Here is a 22,492-nt window from a genome sequence, read left to right as displayed (position 1 = left end):
CTAACATGTAAATCAGATTGTATAATACTGTCTCTTTTAATGAACTGTCTAATTTATTTCTTAAAACTACCTTATGAAATTTGGGCACTATTATTATTGTTCCCTTTTCACAGATGAGGAAACTGAAGCGTAAATTAAGTGACTTATCCCAACATCACACAAATGGTAGTAGAATGATCAGAGTTGAACCTAGGTAGTCAGACTTCAAAGCCAAGATTCTAAACTACATTCCGTGCCGCCCCCAGTTTGAATCCCTTGATCCCAGTAATATGAAGTGACTCCTATAAAGTGCTACAGAGAGGAAAAGAAATATCTTAAATGTTACTACATTTAATCATCTTCAGGACTCAAACATTCTCATTTGTAGTGAAACCCAGGCCTTTATGAGCCAGAAATAAATGGAACTTATTTGAGAATTCATGTAGAATGAGGCTAGTAATAATGCAAAATGCATCTGGAATGAGCAGACATAACAGTTCTCCTAGGTGATCGTAGTCTTTGGTGATGTGAAAAGATTTCCTTTTTTTGAGAGAGAGAGAAACAGCTCTCGATGTACACATAGTCAACAGTCAGTCCTAGGAAAACTTTTGGGAATTTGTATGTTTTGAGGGAGGATTAATGAATGTCATGTCTCCTTTTCTTTGTACACTCCCTAAACATTTCCTGATGAAAGTCATTTGGGGGAAGGAGCACACTGAATGAATGGTAGAAGGATTTTAGGTCTGTTGTGTGACTAGATCCGTTTCGATCTGCCTTCTCCGGAGAGTCCACAAATTATGCTTGATGTTCTTAGGTAATTTTCAAACCTTCTTGTTTCCTTAGGTCTCACAAACAAGAACTTGCTTCACGATGTTTTATACCCTCAGTGCTAGCACAGTGCCTAACACAGTAGAGCCTCAGTAAGGCTTTCTGGCAAGATGGCTGGATGGACACATGAATGGATGATAGGGATAAACTGGGGCATATCCAGATCTGCTTCGAGTCATGACTCATGTACCTGAGACTGGATTGGGACCAGACTGTTACTGAGCTTGTGGGCACAAGGGAATGAAGTATGAGATGTAAAAGGATTTACCTCAGTTCATCTCATACTTCATCATCTGATGGTTTTCAGTGTGAAACTGACATGCCTATAGTCATTTTTTGCCACAGACCTTTCCCACTGTATCATATTACAGATTCTTTAATTACACTTAGGAACCATAATTGCTTTACTCCCTTGATTCAAAAGCTAAATTAAAGCAGATATATACATATATAATTAATATACATTATACATATGCAGAGAGAGAAATTAAGTAATAAAATTAAAAGGTCAAAATAAATGTGAATACCTAAAATTAATAGGAATTGTCAAAGTTTGACTATTTTAAAATTTATTGTGGGAAACAATAAAAATTCAGAAGAACAATTGAAGCAGCATATCAAAGAAAAGAAAGGTATTTTAAAAATCATTTAAAAATGCTTATTTACAAAAGTACAGACTTCTTTCCATCTTGGAACAGAAGCTTTGTTCTTCCACAAAATTTCGTTAGAGAGCTCAAATAAGAGGCCTGAGAACCAAAGTTTATTTGGCATAATCAGTCAGTTGTAAAGGATGGTTTCCAAAATGAGGATGGTGACTAAGGGCTTGGGTTAGGAAATGCTGTAAATTTTGAGAGAGGGTATTAAGGTGGTTATTGTTTCAAGTTTTCCGGTGGGGGAAAACACAGAGAAAACTGCTCTACAAACATTTGATCAAAAATAAAATATATACAAGTTTTAGACAGTGGGAGCAATCTGTTGTGAAATTTACGCATTTGTCCTTGACCCAAAGCAGTCATTAAAAACAAAAGAAAAGAATAAAAGTCCCAATCATCAAAAAATTTTTGGATGGATTTTCTTTTGCCTGGTCCTAAACACAATAGCATATGTTCACTGTTCAAGGGTGTTCTATTTTTTGGTGTACAGGTGCCTTGTGTTATTTGAAATGCATTTGATTCCTGTGGCTGTTTTCTGGAGGTGATTTTCCTACCTTAGAAATAGCATGTTCCAAGTCAGCAATCAGTGGAAAGTGTTAACCTGGCCAACAGTAGACCTGCATTCTACATCATAGAGTCTGGCCCTCAGGTTCAGCATCCCTCAAATGAAGGATTCATCCTGTAGCGCCTCTCGCATTTTCCAAAGACTAGGAATTATTACAGGATAGGATTCTTGTATTATTTTAATTTTTCTTTTAATTTTCAGTTCAGTGGTTGCTGTGAATATTGAAATCAGTTCTGAAACTTCCAAGGTTATCTAGCCAAAGTGGCTAGAGAGCTTTTGCTAAGCCCATGCCTGGAGTTTGATAAGTGCTTATGCTATATATAGAGAGAGACAGACACACACACACACCGCCACACACACACACACACAGTGATGTTAGTCAGATAGATAATTAGTTAAATGAATGATGGATGGATGAATGAATATCTCTTGGGAAATGTGCATTCTAAATGTGTAAATAGCTACAAAGAATCACCCATACACCAGACATAAGAAGACTTTGTAGCATTATTACCTGTTTTAAATCATTGGTAAATTACATGGTATATTAATGTTCAAGAGTTTTTGAAAACTATACTGCAGTTCCAAAGATGTCTAGATTACTACCAGGAAGCCACTGATATCAACAGGAATATGACTTCTTAGGTTGCTTTCAAGAGACAGTATTAAGGTGGTTATTGTTTCAAGTTTTCCAAGGGAGTAAAAAACAGAAAATTTTCTGGTAAAAATATTTGATCAAACACAACTAAATAGGGTCAAAAATATATGCAAGTTTGAGACAATGGAAACAAATCTATTGGAAAAATAGTTTTGTTCTTGGGTCCTACATGGCAGGTGCAAAGAGCAGAGGTCCCATTTGGGTGATATTTATATAACAGGCACTAATATAATTTTTTTAGAAATCAACTAAGGTCTGAAAATTATATATTTGCTGCATTAAAAGACTTTCTTCGTTGTACCCGGACCTCTTCCTCATTGTCTATTATTTTTTGTAAGGTTTCATGAAAGATTGCTATTACATTTTCTATTTTAATTGAAGTTTTTAAATAAAAATTAAAGAAAAAGTTAACTAAAAACTAAACCTCAGTTTTATCTAAAAGTACAGTGTTATTTTATCTAATAAGCCAAATTAGTTCAACATGCTGTACCACTTGTAAAGTTTCTGTGATTCCTTCCTTTACCTGAGCAGCATGTAATTCATATTCACAGACTTTTGGAATTAGAAGTTACCTTAAAATAAACTAGCTCAGCTCCTTTAATTTGCAAATGAAAAATATTCTGGCACAAGCAAATTAAATGACTTTTCCAAGGTTATATACACCCAGCTCCCAACAGAGCCAAGCTGGACCTGGAGTTCTAACATGCAACGCTGTAGTCTTTTTACTGTATCAATCAGTGAGAGCATCACTACCTGAATTTAGTAATCAAGTGGTGCATTGGATTTTCACTTCGTATTAAAATTTTAATTGTGCACAGCATAAATCAACTTAAGTTTGTCCTAATTCCCTTTTGGACACTAAACAGTTTTTATCATATTTTTTTGGAAGGGCATTTTTTTACCCACAGATTCTCCATAGATGCTTTTCCTAACACCTGATAGTTTACCTTGATTCTATTCACTTGGCAACGCAAATGCATTTGTAATTACAGAGACGGGTCCACATTTAACCACTCGTGCACATCTAAAACTGGTTATATTTTCCACCCCCTCCAACTTTCCAGATCCTCAAAATAAATGCATTACATCAAACTGACAGAAATGCATAATGCAGAATGCAGAAATGCAGAAATGCAAACTCCATAAATGCAAATGCATAATGCAGAAATGCAGAAATGCAAACTCCATAAATGCGAATTATTGTATTGGGAGCAACATACACATCAATTCAAATCATTTAACCAAACAAATGGAAACAATTACTGAACAATGCTCTGTACTAATAACTGTACTATTGTCATCGAAGTAGTGATGTGCTGCAAGTTCCCTGCCCCATTGCCTTGCTCCGTGGCTCCTTCAGAAGCTGGGCGGCCACACCCAGGCAGCAGCACTCAGGGTGCAGGGTTCTCTACCTCTCCAGGTGGAAGGTCCCCTTAGGAGATAGCCCAGGTACAGATGGCACCAGGTAATCTGGTCTACCCTCTTTCTTTTAGATGAGAACCAGCAAAGATTGTACCTGATTTGGCTTCTTATTTGCAACTGCAGTGGCAAGTGAGGAAGGGAGATTTTTTCCAGTGTGTTCTTTAGAATACTAGTTCTATGAAATCAGCATCCTATAATCAAATAACTTTGGGAAACATGGCATATTTTATTCCGTTTTGAATATTCATACTGGAGGCAAAAGGCAAACACTTTACAAGCTTGAAGTGGGGATAGTTTAATATTCTTTAACCCGGTATTTCCCAAATAAATCAGTTTTCAAAATATGACCTATTCAGATTGTGGAACACACTTGGGAAACACAAATTAGACATTTTCCTCACTGACTGTATGTCCTGGAAAGAGGGTGGTTTGGGAAATGTGAATTTGATGTTCCCTTGGGGTCTCTGTCCCTACAAGCCTCTCATAAAATGAGCTCAATACTGAGTGTAAGGATAATTTTGACTTTGAGATTTTTCATCTCATTCAATAATACTGTTCAATAGCACCCAAGATGCTGTTTCTCTGCGCTGGTTGGATCACAAAAGAAGAGCGGCTCAGAGCAGGGAGTGATAAACCTCTGAAGTGGGAGATGGAGAAAATTTCACAGAAATGCTCCTTAAGCTGCATCTGGAAGGACGTATTGGCATTTTCCCGGTGGATAAGAGCACAGGCACAGAGGCTTCCCTCAATGTAAGAGTTCAGGAAACTGGTTAAAAAAAAAAAAAGTGTCTGGAGTCTGAGGTGGAAACGGGCGTGGCTGATGAACCAAGTCAACCCGGGTCAGCTCATGCATGAAGTTCTTTCACTGCTATGCTGAGAAGCTTGGCCTTCACCTTGTAGGGCAGTGACTCTTCAACCGGATGGTGCATCAGATTCACCAGGAATCTTTTCCAAACTCTGTACCCTATGCCCAAGAGATTCTGGTTCATTAGGTTATGGGTAGAGCTCAAGAATGTAAATTTTGGGAAAAGCACCCAGGTGATTCTAATGTACACTCTAAGCTGATAAAACTTGGGGCATCAAGAAATGGTGTTAAGGAGAGGGATGTTGTAATTGGAATTTTGAAGACTTTGAGGAGGAAAGGTTGAGAGGAATGTTCCCAAAGGCAGGGAAACCATTTGGAGGCTGTTACACCAATTTAAGCAAAAAACAACTAGGAAAACAAAGGCAGTGATATGGGAGGCGCATGGGGGACCACAGGTCTGGTCCAGATCTGATCCATAGTATTTGGTGGCTGACCAAATAACAGGTGTAAAAGGGAGTGTCTGGGTCCTTGGCTTGATGATGCTGACAACCAGGGCAGGAAACACTGAAGGGGATGCACCTGAGCTCCTGTTCATTCCTCGCTCTTCTTCTTCCACCTACAGCTTTGCTACCGTGTGGCACGTCTAGCTTGCCTCCACTTCATAGTGCTGTCATCTTCTTCCATAACTTTTCAACCATTACACCTTCTGTGCAACTGAGCACCTCCTTGTTGAAAAGATACCAGAGAAGCCCTGATCTGTTGGGAGAGCCGTCCTCGGACCAGGAGGGCACTTGAGGCATTTTGAGCACGGGAGTAACCATTTGGGAAGATGGCGGATACGTGAATGGCGGATCTTTGTAGGAGAATTCACAGAGCCCTGTACTGTGAATCTAGTTGGGGCTGTGATCAGCCACTTCCCCACTCCATACTCAGTGAGGCTGAGGAAGCAGGGTTGGGCAAATGTGTAGAATAGTCACAAAATGCTTAATAAATAGGTACCCTCAGGCCTAAGTCAAGGGCTCCCAACCAAGCCTCAGCAGCAGAGAGAAGTTAAGCCATGAGTCTGGATGAAGAGAAAACTAATGAAGTGAGGAAGCTGAGATTCTGTTGAACAATCAAAGAATAGCTTTGGCAAGTGCCACGATGTGGGCTTCGACCCCACCTCTGCCCAAGGCTAAAAAGATTTAAGGGGCTCCTGGCGTGGGGCTTGGTGAACTTCCTGAGAAGTTCAGCTGTACAGTATAGCTGGGCCAGTGAAAAAGGTCCTGTGAGCTGTGATGTGAATGCAGGCTATTACGATGAGCTATAACAAGGAGCAGAAAAGGCCAGGTGGCACCAGGCTTGAGAGAGGCTCTCAATACATCCCATGAAAACAGGTGGTAAGTGGAGTCCAGACTTTGAGCTAGAAGACCTGGGTTCAAATCCAGACCCCACTATATACAGAATATGTGATTTTGAGAACATTATTTGACATCTCTGGGCTTCAGTTTCCAACTTCAAAAATGAGAATAAAGATACCTTCTTTGGAACTAGCTAGCGCAGGTTAGATATAGAGTGTAATGTGGGCCCCCTCCTGCTGTCAGTATTCCCACCTGATCAATGCCCGAGCCTTTTCGCAGTATCATAATTGAAGCATACACTAGTCTAGTGGTCTGTGGAGCAATCAATTCATGTGAGACAGTCTTGGGCAAAAACTGAAAAAGCCTGTACTATGCAAGGTGAATTTGACAGGAGCGTGATTGATTAGAATCTTGTTTACAAGCTCTTGTTTATATTTCCTCAGCCTTATGTAATTTGTTTTGTTCAGGATTTAACGGAACTAGGGTTAGAAGGATAGGACTTAACGTACTGCAGAACTGACAGGATGCTTCTTAATACTGATTTTACTGGAACATAAGAGCAACTAGTCAAACTATGTTTCTAGATGAGGTGAGGGGAATGGGGTCCATCGGTGCCTCCAGAACCAAAGCCAAAATATGCTTAGCATCCATATGCCAACCGACCCCCAAGCACAACACAACACATACACGGCTGGGGGAGGCGGGAGAGACAGAGAGAAGGAAAATTGTAATGAATAGTCTCAAATTAGAGTCTCTGAGAAATCCAATTGATAAGAAACCTGTATATCAGTTAAACTTGTTTACGCTAAAGGAAGACTTGTTTTTCTCATGGACCTATTAAAATTTCTCTAGCAGTTTTTCTGTATAAAAATACTGGAAAAGAGTACAAATAGATGAACTTTCAGAAGTATGTATTTCTGCCCAAACTGATTTCTCAGAAGTTCAGCAGAGAAGTAAAATATAAAATTCACCTTTCATATGATTGCCAGATTTTAATAACAATCTAGTAAATATTTTATTTAAGACAGTCTCATTTATGTGATCATGGATGTCTTTCTGATTTTTAGATGCATTGGTCTGCGCAGTGGCCACAATCCCATAGGGTGAAACTTCAGACCTAAAAGGGCCTGTGTAGTCACATGCGATTCACTGGTCGTTTCAGTGCATTCCTCTCCATGCATTCATTCAACGGTGCAGAAATATTTTTTGAGAGCCTTTGTGCCAGGTACTGTGGGGACACATTTAGCAGATAAAATGAACACAATGTATGCCAACAAGAGGCTTTAATCACTCTCACACATACCAAATTATAAGCTGTACTGAGTGACATTAGATAAAATAGATGATGATAGAGTATAATAGGGGAAGTTAATTTAGATTATGGGCTCAGGGAAGTTGACTCTGAGAAAATGACTTTTAAGCTGAGACTAGAGATGTGTAGAATTAATTTTGGTTTCCCATGAGCTTTAAAAAATTTTTATTTTATATTGGAGTATAGTTGATTAACAATGTTGTGTTAGTTTCAGGTGTACAGCAAAAGAGATTCAGTTGGACATATACATGTATCTATTCTTTTTCAAATTCTTTTCCCTTTTAGGTTATTACAGAATGTCTAGCAGAGTTCCCTGGGCTATACAGTAGGTCTTTGTTGGTTATCTATTTTGTATACAGTAGTGTGTACATGTCAATCCCAAACTCCCAATTTATCCCTCCCCAACACCTTTCCCCTTCAGTAACCATAAGTTTTTTTTCCAAGTCTGTGGGTCTGTTTCTTGTTTGTAAATAAGTTCATTTTTGTCATTTTTTTTAAGATTCCACATTTAAGTGATAGCATGTGATATTTGTCTTTCTCTGTCTGCCTTACTTCACTTATGATAATCTCCAGGTCCAACCATGTTACTGCAAATGGCATTATTTCATTCTTTTTAATGGTTAATATTCTATTGTATATATGTGCCACATCTTCTTTATCCATTCCTCTGTCGATGGACGTTTAGGTTGTTTCCATGTCTTGACTATTGTAAACAGCACTGCAGTGAACATTGGGGTGCAGGTATCCTTTTGAACCATGATTTTCTCTGGATATGTGCCCAGGAATGGGATTGCAGGATCATATGATAGCTCTAGTTTTAGTTTTTTAAGGAACCTCCATACCGTTCTCCATAGCGGCTGTATCAATTTACATTCGTGCACCAACAGTGCAAGAGGGTTCCCTTTTCTCCACACCCTCTCCAGCATTTATTAATTGTAGACTTTTTGATGATGGCCATTCTGACTGGTGTGATTTTTAAGTGTGTGAGGATAAGAGAAAACTATGTTAGGTACCCAGCACAGGATTTGGTACAAAAGATTTCCGGGAGATTCAGATCCACTCTGTCTCCTAATCAATGAATATCAAGCCAGACTCTAGAGACCAGCTGGTGGGCTACACATGCTGCCATCAGTTCTGGCAGTAAGTCCCAGGTTATCTGTGGACCCAGTTGACTCCACAGCCTTTCTGATTAGCCTTCACTGAGCATATTCTCTGTGCGAATTTCTGCACAAATCTTCTTTACTCAGCATTTCTCTGCAAAGATGAGCACCCTGTTTCTCCCTTCCCCTGCATTCCAGTTCATCCAGTTTGGCTGTGGTTCTCTGTCTCCTCTCCTTGAGAATACGTTCATCTCCTGGAACCCCAGCCCCGTGGAACTTCCCTTGAGCCAAGACATTGCCATGTTCCCAATAAGGATTGTCAGCCTGTTGTCCCTCCACCCCCTGGACCACCTTAACAGGTCATACCCTTCCAATGCAGTCCATAGTTGCATAGTTAAAATCAGAATGAGCCTCATCTGCCCCCTAGACTTTGTGGTTCCTGCTTCTGCATTGACTCCTGGGGGTTGGGACTAATGCTACATGAGTTCACCAAGCCACAACCCAGGCCTGCCTTTCCTCTCACCCACAGCCAGCCTTCCCTTGATGATCCTGCCTCGAACACAGCCCAAACCCTGTGCGTAACTGGTGAGATCTGAGTTGCTCCCTGGGCGCAGCAGTACAGGACAACTCCCAAGGCAGAGGGGATGGTAGCAGTGCTTCTATTGGGATCAGACCACAGTGGGCTTGCCTGAGGAGAATGATGCCATCCTCTGGAGTGGGCTTGAAGTGGACTGGGTTTAAATTCATTGTTAGAGGATCCAAGAGTAATTATGAAGTAACCAGAGTTACTGTGGAGGCTGGGAGGTTTGGAGCTCCCTAAAGGTATTCCCCAATCAGCACTGCAGGATTGGAGTCCCCCTAACAGAGGAGAAAGGAACTAGAGGAGGCTGGAGCACTCCTTGCTGCCCAAAGTCATCAAAGGGCCGGGCACTGCAGCAGCAGAGAGAGCAAGCGCGTTTCCAGAAGCATTGCTTCAGCACCTGTTCTCTCCTCGGGCGAGATGCACAGCTGGGTTTCAGAATATCACCAGAGCAGCTGGCTTGTGACCATAGACCCTAGTGGGCCTTTCATGGATGAGGTGTTGGCAGATGTGTAAGAAGACAACTTAGATGCTGACTGAAGAGTGCTTTGATGTGGGTATAAAAATGACAGGCTCCACCACAGAGAACAGGAAGACAGTTCTGCCTCTCTTTGTGGTTTCTGAGGTTTGTGGTTTTAAGGCTACTGGGACCACTTACAGGAAACGTTGTTCTTTTGTTTTTCTGTCTGAAACACCCGCAACAGTGAAGAGCCAAAAGGCAGGGGCCTCCAGGAAGAGCACACTTTGAAAAAGGATGCCTTTGCTGTTCTTACACGTGTTTCCTATTTCCAGCTATTTCCAGATACAGACATAGACACGCATATCAGATTCTACCCTTGCAGGTAAGGCACCTGGCTGTGTCATCAAAATGTAGCATATTTCCATATATTTTATTCTGTTAAAAAAAAATGCCTATGCTTTCAAGCCTGGGTTGACCAAGGGAAGGTCCTTATTAACAGCTCCTTTGTTGTTTAATGTGATCAGCTTGATTTCTGCATGGAAGACCCCACAAAGCCAGTGAAAACTGTGATCTGCAAAGTTAGGAATGCATGAAAATGCTTATGCTATGTGGACTTCTAAATGATTTTATGCTCAGTTTCTGCTATATCTGTTTCTATTCAGTGACCTACCAAAAATATGGCAGAGCTCTTGCTATTGCCTTAATACATTCTCCGTCACACCACCCCTTTCTTTCTGAGCAATCACAGTGGGCGATGAGAAAAATAGGACACGTTTGAGAGAAAATGGGTGGCTATACAAAAGACAAGTACATTTCTTTAGCTGTCAAAATTAGCTATGAAAATTAAGATTGAGAACATCTGTCTTAATTATGTATGTAGCACAGACTGTTCTGTTGTTTCACAGTCTCTCTCAGAAAAAAAAAAGAAAGAAAAGTTACCTGCTAGTCTCTCATGATCTTCTCCTAAGTCTAATTTGCTTTTGGCTATAAAATGCTACTGTTGATATTAAATAGTGTTCTTATGTGCAAATATGTAAAATTTTTGCAATTCCTTTTGCAGACCCTGTATTGTAAGGTTGGAAAGGACAGACTAAATACAGTAATCATAAATTTCAAAATAGAAATGACTACCAAAGTGTGTTAGCTCAGTGTTTAATTAGGCATAGAAGCTTTATTTTTTGACCCAGTTGTGAAAACCATACTAATGCAAACTGATATCAAGAAAGCTGCTGGGAATAGCAAAGGAAATGGAAGTGAACTAAGTAGAAAACAGATCCTGACCCACCAGGCAGTTGAAGGCTTGATATATTTACCATTCACTAAATGCCCTCAGAGTACTAGACACCACAGAAAAACCCATAAATCTGCTAGGGCCTGTGCACCTGCCACCAGCCACTGAGGCTGTTGACATATTAAACTACAACCCTCCTGTTTTTGTGTTTCCTTTATTTTCCTTTTTAAGAATGATTGTGGCCAAATTCCTATATTTACTGTCCCTTAGAATTAGACGTTTATTTTCCTCTTCTGTCAACATTCCTTCTCTCTCTCTTCCCTCTCCCTTGCCTTTTCCTGTCCGCTTGCTGTGAATTAAATCTATTTTCTCTGGTTGGGTATTTCTTAGGGGGAAACCTACCCAAGATATTATCTCTGTCTTTGAGAAGCTTACTGTCAAATGTGGCTCAGTTCACTTTCTAGTCTTGCTGAATGTATTTTTCATTTTAACTTGATTTGAATATAATAATAATAAATTTAATAGAATAATTACCTCTTTTTTCTGTATCAAAAAAGAAAGATCTTATTGAAAGATTGAATTAATTAAATGATTTATGTTTTAAATTGAGGTTAAGAAATAGATTGTTTAGTTTATTATAACAATATATATTTAAAATACTTAAAAATATATGCAAATATATTTCATAGGTTAATAATAAATATACCTTAACTTATTTTTGCATAACAATTTTATTTTTCAGCAAGTTATCAATTTATATATTATTTGTAGATCCTTTTGAATTTTCTGTAGAGAAAATCTGTGAATGATGTCACTTTTATTTCTTCCTTTCCAAATCATATATTTTGTATTTTGTTTTCATCTTCACTGCTGTGATCAGGACTTCGGTAAAACATTGAGTTGAAGTGATGGTAGTGGGTATCCTGTCTTTCTTGCAATCTGAAAGGGAAAGATTTAATTTTTACCATAAATAACAATGATATGTGTTAATTACTTTTATCAGATTAAGAGATTTGCTGGCTTGCTAGGATTTTTTAAATTATTAGACATTAAATTTTATGAAATGTTTTTCCTATATCTTTTGAGATGATCATATGAATTTTGCCTTTAATTTCCTAATTGGTGAATTATATTAATTGGATCTCTGATAGTGACCCACTTTCAAATTCATAGAATAAGCCCATCTTGGTCATAATGTTTTATCTTTAATATACATTGCTGGATTTAGTTTACTAATAAACTAAAGTTTAGTTTACTAAACTTTAATAATAAATATTAATAAAAAAGTAAAATAATAATAATAAATTATATAATTTAATAATAATATAAATTATTAATAAATAATTAAATATTTATTTAAAAAGTTTAATAAATATTAGTTTAGTTTACTAATATTTTGTTTGGAATTTTTGCATATACATTTGTGAGTGAAATTGGCCATATTTTTTTCTTTCTTGCAATTGCCTTGTCAAATTTTGGCATTAACTTATTGGCCTCAAAGAGTTGATAATTTTTTTTTATACTCTGGTATAATCTGTGTAACACTGAAATGATTTTTTAGATATAGGAAGATTTTAATTATGGATAACATTTGTTAAATAGTTTTAGTTATGTTCAAGTTTTCTAGCCCTTGAATTAGTTTTAATAGATGATAGTTTTAGATATAAGTCCATTTTATGTAAACTTCAAAATAATTGACAAAATTTATGTATTGTTTTATTTTGTGGGAAATGCAGAAGCAGTAAGGACTTTTAAGCAGAAAAATGGCACAATATTCAGAGATGTTACGCAAGATGAGCTGCATCAGGATTGAAAACCTGTAACTCTTTATTGGTCAGAAATTTAAATGGCAACTGTTAAAGTCATGTTTGAAATAGTCATGCTCAGCTTCATCAACATCTCAACCATTAACAAAATGATTGAATCTGTTGCTCACTTTTAACTCTGTAAGATTTCCTGTAAGATGGTTGCCTGTTCGTTTATTAAATGTCCAGTCATACTTTAAAGGAAAGTTCTGTGGGTGGTTCTATATTCCATTCTTATACGTCATACTAGTGTACGTATGGGCCTTTGTATATGGCTCTAACTCCAAGTTTCTCTGAGTTCATTGAACCTCTGGTGGGCCTCAAACGTTTTCCACATGGACTGAGAACTCATCCAAAATGCCAAATTATTGTATTTGGTCTTAGGGTCAAATGACATTCATTCTTATGTACACATATAGGATATTTACTAGTACCCCACTGAGTGATTTATTGGTTACTAAAATTTGGTATTTGTTAATAAATGTAACATTGTACAGATTCTAGGGATACAAAATCAGTAGAATCCGAGGAAGTCCAGTTGTCACACCACAACTGGCAGCATTGTGTAGCTCCTATTGCGTACACACATAAAGAGTCAGAATCTTCACAGATTTCTGGATCAAGGGTTGTTAACAGTGTATTATTAGTGCCATTTTTAGGTGATCGTGTCTCTCAGTTGCAGCTATTTTTATGTAATCTATCATCAGTTTTGCTTCACTATTAATTCCATTTGCTGTGGATTATCTGGTTAACCTTATAGTATGTAGATTGCACATATATATGTGTGTATATATATATAAACCGTTGTTTGGGAGCCACTAATTCCAATGGTCAGACCTTAAGGCACATGTTGTAGTTTGAATATGAATAATTCATACATTTAGTACTAAAGCAGATGTTTACACAGTTTGATTAGTTGTGATGTTTCATTGTTATCACAGTCTTTCTTACACCTCCGTCTCCCTGTCTCCCACTGGAAAACGGAAAATGGTGGGGTAGGGTGGCTGTGGGGTTGTTTGCTTGTTATAATTGGGCTGAGATAACCACCTTTTCTGGATTAGTCATTAGAGGACTCCAGGGGTAAACATTCTATGATAAAACATGAAGCAGTCATGAGTGAACATCCTGCATCGAAAATTCTTTTCTATTGTCTCTTAAGAAATACAGACTAAATGAACATTTCCTTGTTTCCTATTTCCAGAAGGGAGGCTTCTTCTGGAATTAACTTCTCTGCTAATGTATAATCTTTGGGCAGAGAAGGTGAGAATCTTGCAGCTTAGTATTTCTTTAAAAGAATGAATGGCCACATCGGCACCACTGACGAGTTTGCTGTAATAGAAACAGTTCACAGAAGGGAGAGTACAGTGAAAGGGAAATGGAAACAAAAATGAAAATCGGAAGATCCCTGAGCTCTGGTGTTTGAAGGTTGGAGGTCAGCTTTCCCAGTGCAGTGTTCTTCTACAGGGTCACCCACACGCATGTCCTCTTTGTTCATCTGTGAATGTTGAATCCATCATTTCTCTATGGACATTGGGGAAACTTGTTTTGAAAATTATGCAAGGAAAGTTCCTTTTCAAAGATCAATTCCTAGACTCAGAAATAATAAGAAAACATTGTCCTGACAATCACCGTCATTTGCAGTGCATATTAGGATATATTTCTGCATGCCTATTTGAATGTGCTTGGATTTTTCTGGCTTAGAGAGAACTTGTAATTACAAAAATTAAATAATGCAGTTGCCAGAAGGATCTGTGGGGACTGTTCAGTTTTTTTTGACCTGTCTTATGCAGAAGGGACTCTCAGATGCGTTCAGAATACCAGCCTCTCATTCATGTTCCTGCTGCTTATCTGATTTCCACATCTATAAAGGAAGCTGGATCTTAGCACGGGGAGGGAACTTTGAAGCTCTTTTCTTGTATCTTAAATCTTAGCATGGGGAGGGAACTTTGAAGCTCTTTTCTTGTATCTTAAACTGGAGTGCATGCTACTCTGAACCTAGATATAGATATACTACCAACCAAGAGTTGAAAGTCAGAATAAGTTTTGGACCCAAATAAGCTAGAGTACATCAAGGCATTAACTGTGATGGGTTTTCCCAGCATCTGTTTTTTTTTTAAATCAAAATATATACTCTTCAATAAAAAACATAAAGGTCACTCGTGGATTCTCTAAGATCTTGCTTGAGTAAAATTTTTAATACTATAAACACATCAGAGGCTGAAAAAAATCAGTTATTGTAAAAAATAAATAATACTTAGTAAATGCTGTGACCAGACCCCATTCATTGATCACATTGGTGGAAACGGTCATTCTTGAATCCAAATCTCATGTCTGTTGATTGCTTTGCTTCCCATTTTAACTATGAACTTGCTAACTACTAGCTGGGGCAAGTAACATAAACTCTCTTAACGTCAGGTTCCTTATTAGAAAACAGGATGAGTATAGTGAGGAAGACCACAGGCTCTGGAGTTCACCTGCAATTGTAGCCCAGTCTCCTGCCCCTCAATTGCAGCTGCTTAATCCGAGGCACGTTGGCCTCTGTATGACTCAGTGTCCTCGTGTGTCAAACGTTGATCACCATAAAAGAGCCTCCTGTGAGTTTCAAATGGGACAGTGAATGCCAAGCACTTACACCGTGCCTTCCACAAAGAAAGCATTCAATAAATATTCGTTATTAAAAACAACCTTGAAGAGGATTTGTGGAAATACGTTGGTCGTGCATTGGAAGCAAAAAGGCCACGTATAAAGGCAGACCAAGGGAATCTTTTACCATTATGACTTTGAAAACCTACTTCCATTTGTAAGAATTCTCTAATTTTTTCCCCTGATTTATCTGTTTCATCAATAGTTGTTCCGCCTTTGATTCATCAGCCCACACTTTTTTAGTCTTTTCTTTTTCTGTATTTGGCATAAAAGGGGAAAAGAAAGATGTCAGAGAGTCATTGTGGCTGTATTTATATCAGCCCAACTTCCATGACTGGCATGTTCCCATCATTTCCCAATGGAGTTGCCAGATGATCAAAGACCTTACTGACCTTTTGCTGGGAATTAAGAGTACGGAAACAAGCATAGGTTAAGGATAGAGTCTTCTTTAAAATCTGTTTTAGTATATCATCTGGAATTCTGCATAGAACAAAGTCATTTTGGATAGACCCAGAAACTACCAACAGAGGGCAATGACTTTGATATACTTGCAGATGTGGCAGTGTTTTTTTGTGTTTTTTTACTTTTTTCATCCTTCTGAGTTTAGCAGTAAATTATGCTCTGCAAGGCTCTTTATTAGAAGTTAGGGTGCATTTTCCAACAAATAATTTTACGACTAATGAAAAACGTGCTAGAAGTCGGAAGCTCACAAGCGTGCTTAACCCACCGATTATTAAATGTATGCTGGTGAGGATCTCACAGCTCTGCAGAAGCTGGTCACCCAGAATGCCAGAGGTGCCCTGCTGCATGGGATGGGTTCTTCCCTCCTTCGCTTCCATTTGGTAGCAGGCAGATTAGGTGCCCCTCTAGCTTCAGGAACCTGGAATAGATGTTCCAAAGAGACAGATGAGAAAGGGGAGAGGAGTGTGCCTGATGGCTCTAGAAACCAAGGAGTGAGAGAACGGGTCAAGTATAAGCAGAGAAGAGCCAGGGGCTAAGGACCCGTGGCCTGCAAAGCATACTTCTTGTTTCCAAACCAACCCCTTGAAGGTCTGTTTTCTGTCCCAACAAAGATCCTAGGGTTGAGCTACATACTTCCTATTCCACTGCCCTCAATTTTTTGCTTTTGACTATGATTTCTGTACATCTTGGGTTCACACAATAGAATAGGCTCTCACTCAATTTCCCTTCTCCTTTGCCTTTTGAGAAAGTGTGAGGGATTTTAGTCCAAGTGATAAAAGAAAGCTGACTAGAAATAAAGTGTTCTTATTATGCTTAGCCTTCCCGCACCCCATACCGTGACTACTATCACCACTCTCCACATCTTCTCTTTCTCACCTCTCCTCTCCTTTTCACTTCAACCTGCTGGAGACAAGGTTCCAATAATAAAACTTAGGGCAGACAATGGACTCAACTGAGATTTCTGCAACTTTTCAGAGAATAATCTTAACGCAGCTCTTTCATGCATATGGTGACAAGCACGTTTCTGAGCCCCTGGATCCCAGTGAAGATGGTGGCCCTAGACCCGAGGGGCTAAGATAGGAGCTGGAGATGTTGTTGAGTGGACCAGACTGAGGTCAAAGAACTATGCTTTTTTTATGAAAAGAGCATCAAAGATACTAGAGCGTATTGCTCTCCTGATTCCCTGAAAACTTTCTTTGGAGTCATCCCTAGGGTGAAGTAAAAGGAGGAATAAATTGTCCCTGGTGGCAGGAAGCTCTGCAACAACAAGAGGCACGAGGAGCGAAGGGAACATTCCCACAATCTTCTCTACATGGAAATCTTTTATCCCCACCCTTGCATTTATTTTTATTTACATCTACCTTGCAGTAGTGTATTTTAAGTTTGAATAAGGCTTAACAGTTTCCAAAGTACTTTCCCAAACAGTATTTCATTTGAACCTCATAATAGTTGTAAGGTGGGCAGAGGAGGTCTCAAGAGCCCTATTTTATCGAAGAAAAAAAAGTCCAGAAAGACTGAGTTACCAAAGGTCATGTACAGAGTGTGCAGTACAGATCTGGGCCTGAAATTCAATTATTCATTCACTGTTTTCCCTTCACATTAGAATTCTTCCTCATAGTACTGATCTTGACTCATGGGATTAGCAAAAATACAGTAATATGAAAAAACAGTAAATTTAAATGTTTTGCATCTCATGCAAATCTTTACAAGTAAAATCTGAACAATGCAACAGATTATACTAAAGCAGGAATGTGTTTTCCTTCAGTAATTCTTCTTTAACATTGTACTATTATATTAAATTCTATTTCTAAGGATCAACCATAAATATAATTTATGTATTTGAATTATTCAGAAGAGATTTAACAGAATAAGAGAAAAGAGCTGAAGCTAATTCATTCTATTAAAATACAAATGGTAAATGAAAGGCTGTAAAAATTGCTGGGTTGAAAATGATTTCACTGTGAACGCTGATTTATCTCGAAAAGCCTGGTTTTACTCTGTAACTTAAACGAACACAGTTAGTAGAAATCAAGTTACTCTTTTATTATAAACAAGCCTGTAGTCATTGGAACAAATCCCATGAAATAGAGTGGACAATAAATGTTGTTCAGGGATGATTATCTAGTTTATTATAGTTGATTTACAATGTTGCATTAGTTTCAGATATCTATATATATCTATACCTATCTATATATCTATATCTTTTTCAGATTATTTTCCCCTATAGGTTAGTATATAACATTGAGTATAGTTCCCTGTGTTATACAGTAGGTCCTTGTTGGTTATCTCTTTTATATATAGAAGTGTGTGTATCTGTTAATCCTAAACTCCTGATTTATCCCTCCTTGCTTTCACCTTTGGTAACCATAAGTTTGTTTTCTATGTCTGTGGTTCTATTTCTGTTTTGTAAATAAGTTCATTTGTCTTTTTTTTTTTTGTTTTTAGATTCCACATATAAGTGATATCATATGATACTCGTCTTTCTCTGTTTGCCTTACTTCACTTAGTATGATAATCTCTAGGTCCATTCATGTTGCTGCAAATGGCATTATTTCACTCTTTTTTATGGCTGAGTGATATTCCATTGTCTGTATATATAACATATTCTTTATCCATTCACCTGTTGATGGACACTTAGGTTACTTCCATGTCTTGCCTATTGTAAATAGTGCTGCTATGAACATTTGGGTGCATGTATCTTTTCAAATTATTTTCTCCGTATAAATACCCAGGAGTGGGATTGCAGGGTCTATGATAGCTCTATTTTTAGTAAGGAACCTCCATAGTGGCTGTACCAAATTACATTCCCACCAACAGTGTAGGAACGTTCCTTTTTCTCCACACCCTCTCCAGCATTTATTATTTATAGACTTGTTGATGGTGGCCATTCTGACTGGAGTGATCACCCCACTCACCATTAAGGAATAAATAGACTAAATGCTAGGAAAAAAATTACACCCACAGCATGAATAAATCCTTGATAATTCACTTAAGTAGGAAAATTATATCCATTTTTGATATTTTAAAATGTTATTTTGATAATGCACATTTTACCTAGATTATATACTTCAAAACCTTAGGTAAGAAACCCTGAAATATAACTACAAAATTACTGATAGTTTACCTACCATGATCTGATTTTCCCCAGCACCTTTTTCTTAAATGTGTTTCTATCTGCACTTCTGTAAAGTTTCATGTTAAAAAGACATGCCTGCAATGAGAGAATTTGAAAATGCATTAATGAAATTTTAAGTATAAGCATTCTTCAAGTGTATGTATTAAGAACTAATAATTCCCTTCATCTGCATTCCCTTCCCTTCATCAGCATTAAATATGTGAAAACTCAAGTTAACAAAGAAATTAATATATTCACAATTTCATGTAATATTCCAAGTCATGTACAATTTACTTCCACTCTTTTGCTGGGTAACACTGACTTTTGTATTTTGATTGATGTCAAATATACACCATGAAATATGTAGTGTGTATAATATGTGGATAAATATTCACATAGACATTTATTTTCATTTCTATTTCACATAATTTATATTGCATTAAATTTGGTGTGTACAAACGTAAGGTAGATAGCTAGTGGGAAGCAGCCGCGTAGCACAGGGAGATCAGCTCGGTGCTTTGTGACCGCCTGGAGGGGTGGGATGGGGAGGTGGGAGGGAGGGAGACGCAAGAGGGAAAAGATATGGGAACATATATATATGTACAACTGATTCACTTTGTTATAAAGCAGAAACTAACACACCATTGTAAAGCAATTATACCCCAATAAAGATGTTAAAAAATAAATAAAAAATAAATAAGTTGGTGTGTAACATATTAACCTTGTCATCAAAATATTAATTTTTATTATAGACAATGATAATAGCTACTGTTTATTCATTGCTTATAAGCCAGGCACTGCCCTAGCTTCTTTTCGTATATTGCTTCTAGTTATCTCCCAAACCCTGCCCAGTAGACACTATTGATCCTACTTTACAAGTGAGGACACTGAGGGAAGTCTAGTGATTTTAAGTAACTTACTGAAGGGGATACAACTAGTATGTGGCAGAGACAAGATTTAAACCTACATCTGTCAGTCTCCAAAGCCAGTGCCTTTTCCATCACACTACACTGCTTCTTAGGAACATGCAAAAAGGCATGATAAACTAATACTGCCCATGAGATGATAGCCATTCTGACCAGTGTGAGGTGATACCTCATTGTAGTTTTGATTTACATTTCTCTAATAATTAGTGATGTTGAGCATCTTTTCATGTGTCTGTTGGACATCTGTATGTCTCTTTGGAGGAATGTCTATTTAGGTCTTCTGCACATTTTTTGATTGTTTTTTTTTTTTTTTTTGATATTGAGCTGTATGAGCTCTTTGTATATTTTAGATACTAATCCTTGTTGGTTCCATCGTTTGCAGATTATTTTCTCCCATTCTGTAGGCTGTCTTTTTGTTTTGTTTATGGTTTCCTTTGCTGTGCAAAAGCTTTTAAGTTTAATTAGATCCCATTTGTTTGTTTTTTCTTTTATTTCCATTACTCTAGGAGATGGATCCAAAAGAATATTGCTGCGATTTATGTCAGAGAGTGTTCTGCCTATGTTTTCCTTTAAGAATTTTATACTATCCAGCCTTACACTTAGGTCTTTAATCCATTTTGAGTTTATTTTGTATATCATGTTAGAGAATGTTCTAATTTCATTCTCTTACATGTAGGTGTCCAGTTTTCTCAGCACAACTTATTGAAGAGACCGTCTTTTCTCCACCATATTCTTGCCTCCTTTGTCACAGATAATTGACCGTAGGTGCATGGGTTTATTACTGGACTCTATCCTGTTCCACTGATCTCTATTTCTGTTTTTGTGCCAGTATCATAGTGTCTTTATTACTGTAGCTTTGTAGTATAGTCTGAAGTCCATTCCATTCTTCACAAGGATCTCTTGTGTTTTCATACAAATTTTAAAGTTTTTTGTTCTAGTTCTGTGGAAAATGCCATTGGTACTTTGATAGGGATTGTAGATTGTGTTGGGTAATATGGTCATTTTAACAATATTGATACTTCTAATCCAAGAACAGGGTATATCTTTCCATCTGCTTGTGTTGACTTCAGTTTCTTTCATCAGCATCTTACAGTCTTCAGAGTACAGGTCTTTTGCCTCCTTAGGTAGGCTTATTCCTAGGTATTTTATTCTTTTTGTTGTGATTGTAAATGGGATTGTTTCCTTAATTTCTCTTTCTTATATTTTCTTGTTAATGTATAGAAATGGAACAGGTTTCTATACATTAATTTTGCACCCTGCAACTTTACTGAATTCATTCATGAGCTCTAGTTTTCTGGTAGTGTCTTTAGGGTTTCAATGTATAGTATCATGTCATCTGCAAACAGTGACAGTTTTACTTCTTCCTTTCTGATTTAAATTCCTTTTATTTATTTTTCTTCTCTGATTGCTATGGCTAGGACTTCCCAAACTGGGTTGAATAAAAGTGGTGAGAGTGGGCATTGTTGTCTTGTTCCTGATCTTAGAGGGAATGCTTTCAGCTTTTCACCATTGAGTACGATGTTAGCTGTGGGTTTGTCATATATGGCTTTTATTATGTTGAGATATGTTCCCTCTGTGCCCACTTTCTGATGATTAAAGGAATGCTGGCAGAGAAATCTTGAGCTAGGCAATGGGTGGTCATCTCAGCAGGTGGGTAGACTCACTGTCACAGAATTGGATGACTGCTGGGGATCCACCCTGCATATTTGGATTCATGTGCTAGGCTATAGTTGCTAAGTAACTGGGGATTCTGTAGGATCTCTGTCTTTGAGAATCTGGAGTACTGAGAAGGTACAGAGCCTCACGCCTGGGATGGGATTGGATAAGATGAGGGTACAAGGTATGCTTTGTCTGAAGCAATTAGCCCAGAGTCCAGTTCCTGTTACCATAGTTTAAAAAAAAGACAATGGAATGCTGATTTGATGCATGTTTATGTTTCTTAGAGCCACTCTAGCACAAAATAAATGGTTTAAGCAACAGAAATTTATCATCTCACAGGTCCGAGACTTGGAAGTCTGAGATCAAGGTGTCAGCGTAGGCATGCTCCTTCTCAAATCACTAGGGAAGGCTCTGTTTAGGCCTCTCTCCTAGATTCTGGTAGTTCCTTGGCTTGTGTCAGCATAACTCCAGCCTTCACATGGTGTTCTCCTTGTGTGTGTCTCTGTGTCTGAATTCCCCCCTTTTTGGTTGCCAGATAAAATACAAGAATCCCAGCTACATTAGAATTTCAGATAAACAACAAATGTCCCTTTTTAGTATAAGTATTTCCCAAATGTTGCACAGGAAATGCTTATACCAGAATATTATTTATTTATCTGAATTATTTATTTGAAATTCCAGTTTAGCTGGGCATCCTACTTTTTTCCCTAAATCTGGCACCTGCCTAAATATCATATTGCTTGTGTCTTTTTCAGCTGTAAATGAGAATTTAACCCTAATTCTATGGGACAGCATGTCTCCCAGATGTTTCTTTGGTGGCATAAGGACTGCCACATCATCTAGGTGGCTGCCAAAGAGTTCTTGGGGGAGAGGGTCACCTGGAGCTGTGCTTACGCTCCATCTCCCTGAGGGCCTAAAGAGGAAACACTGAAGATGTTTTTCAAATGTT

General features: G+C 37.9%; 1 protein-coding gene across 16 annotated transcripts in view; it reads left to right on the top strand.

Moving 5' to 3' along the window:
- MCTP1 (multiple C2 and transmembrane domain containing 1) overlaps positions 1-22,492 on the top strand; it is a 541,550-nt gene that overhangs the window by 186,008 nt on the left and 333,050 nt on the right. Inside the window, exon 1 of one of the 16 annotated variants that reach the window (XM_060296024.1) lies at positions 10,064-10,084. The exons of the other annotated variants lie outside the window; for them this stretch is intronic. The gene's annotated coding sequence lies outside the window, so the exon portion shown is untranslated. Of the gene's footprint in view, positions 1-10,063; positions 10,085-22,492 lie in introns of those variants that run through there. 16 annotated transcript variants of the gene reach the window in all.

The sequence above is a fragment of the Globicephala melas genome, chromosome 3 (assembly GCF_963455315.2).
Source record: "Globicephala melas chromosome 3, mGloMel1.2, whole genome shotgun sequence".
NCBI classification, from domain to species: domain Eukaryota; kingdom Metazoa; phylum Chordata; class Mammalia; order Artiodactyla; family Delphinidae; genus Globicephala; species Globicephala melas.
The sequence above is the reverse complement of the archived record's forward strand: the minus strand, read 5'-3'. Positions and strand labels throughout refer to the sequence as shown.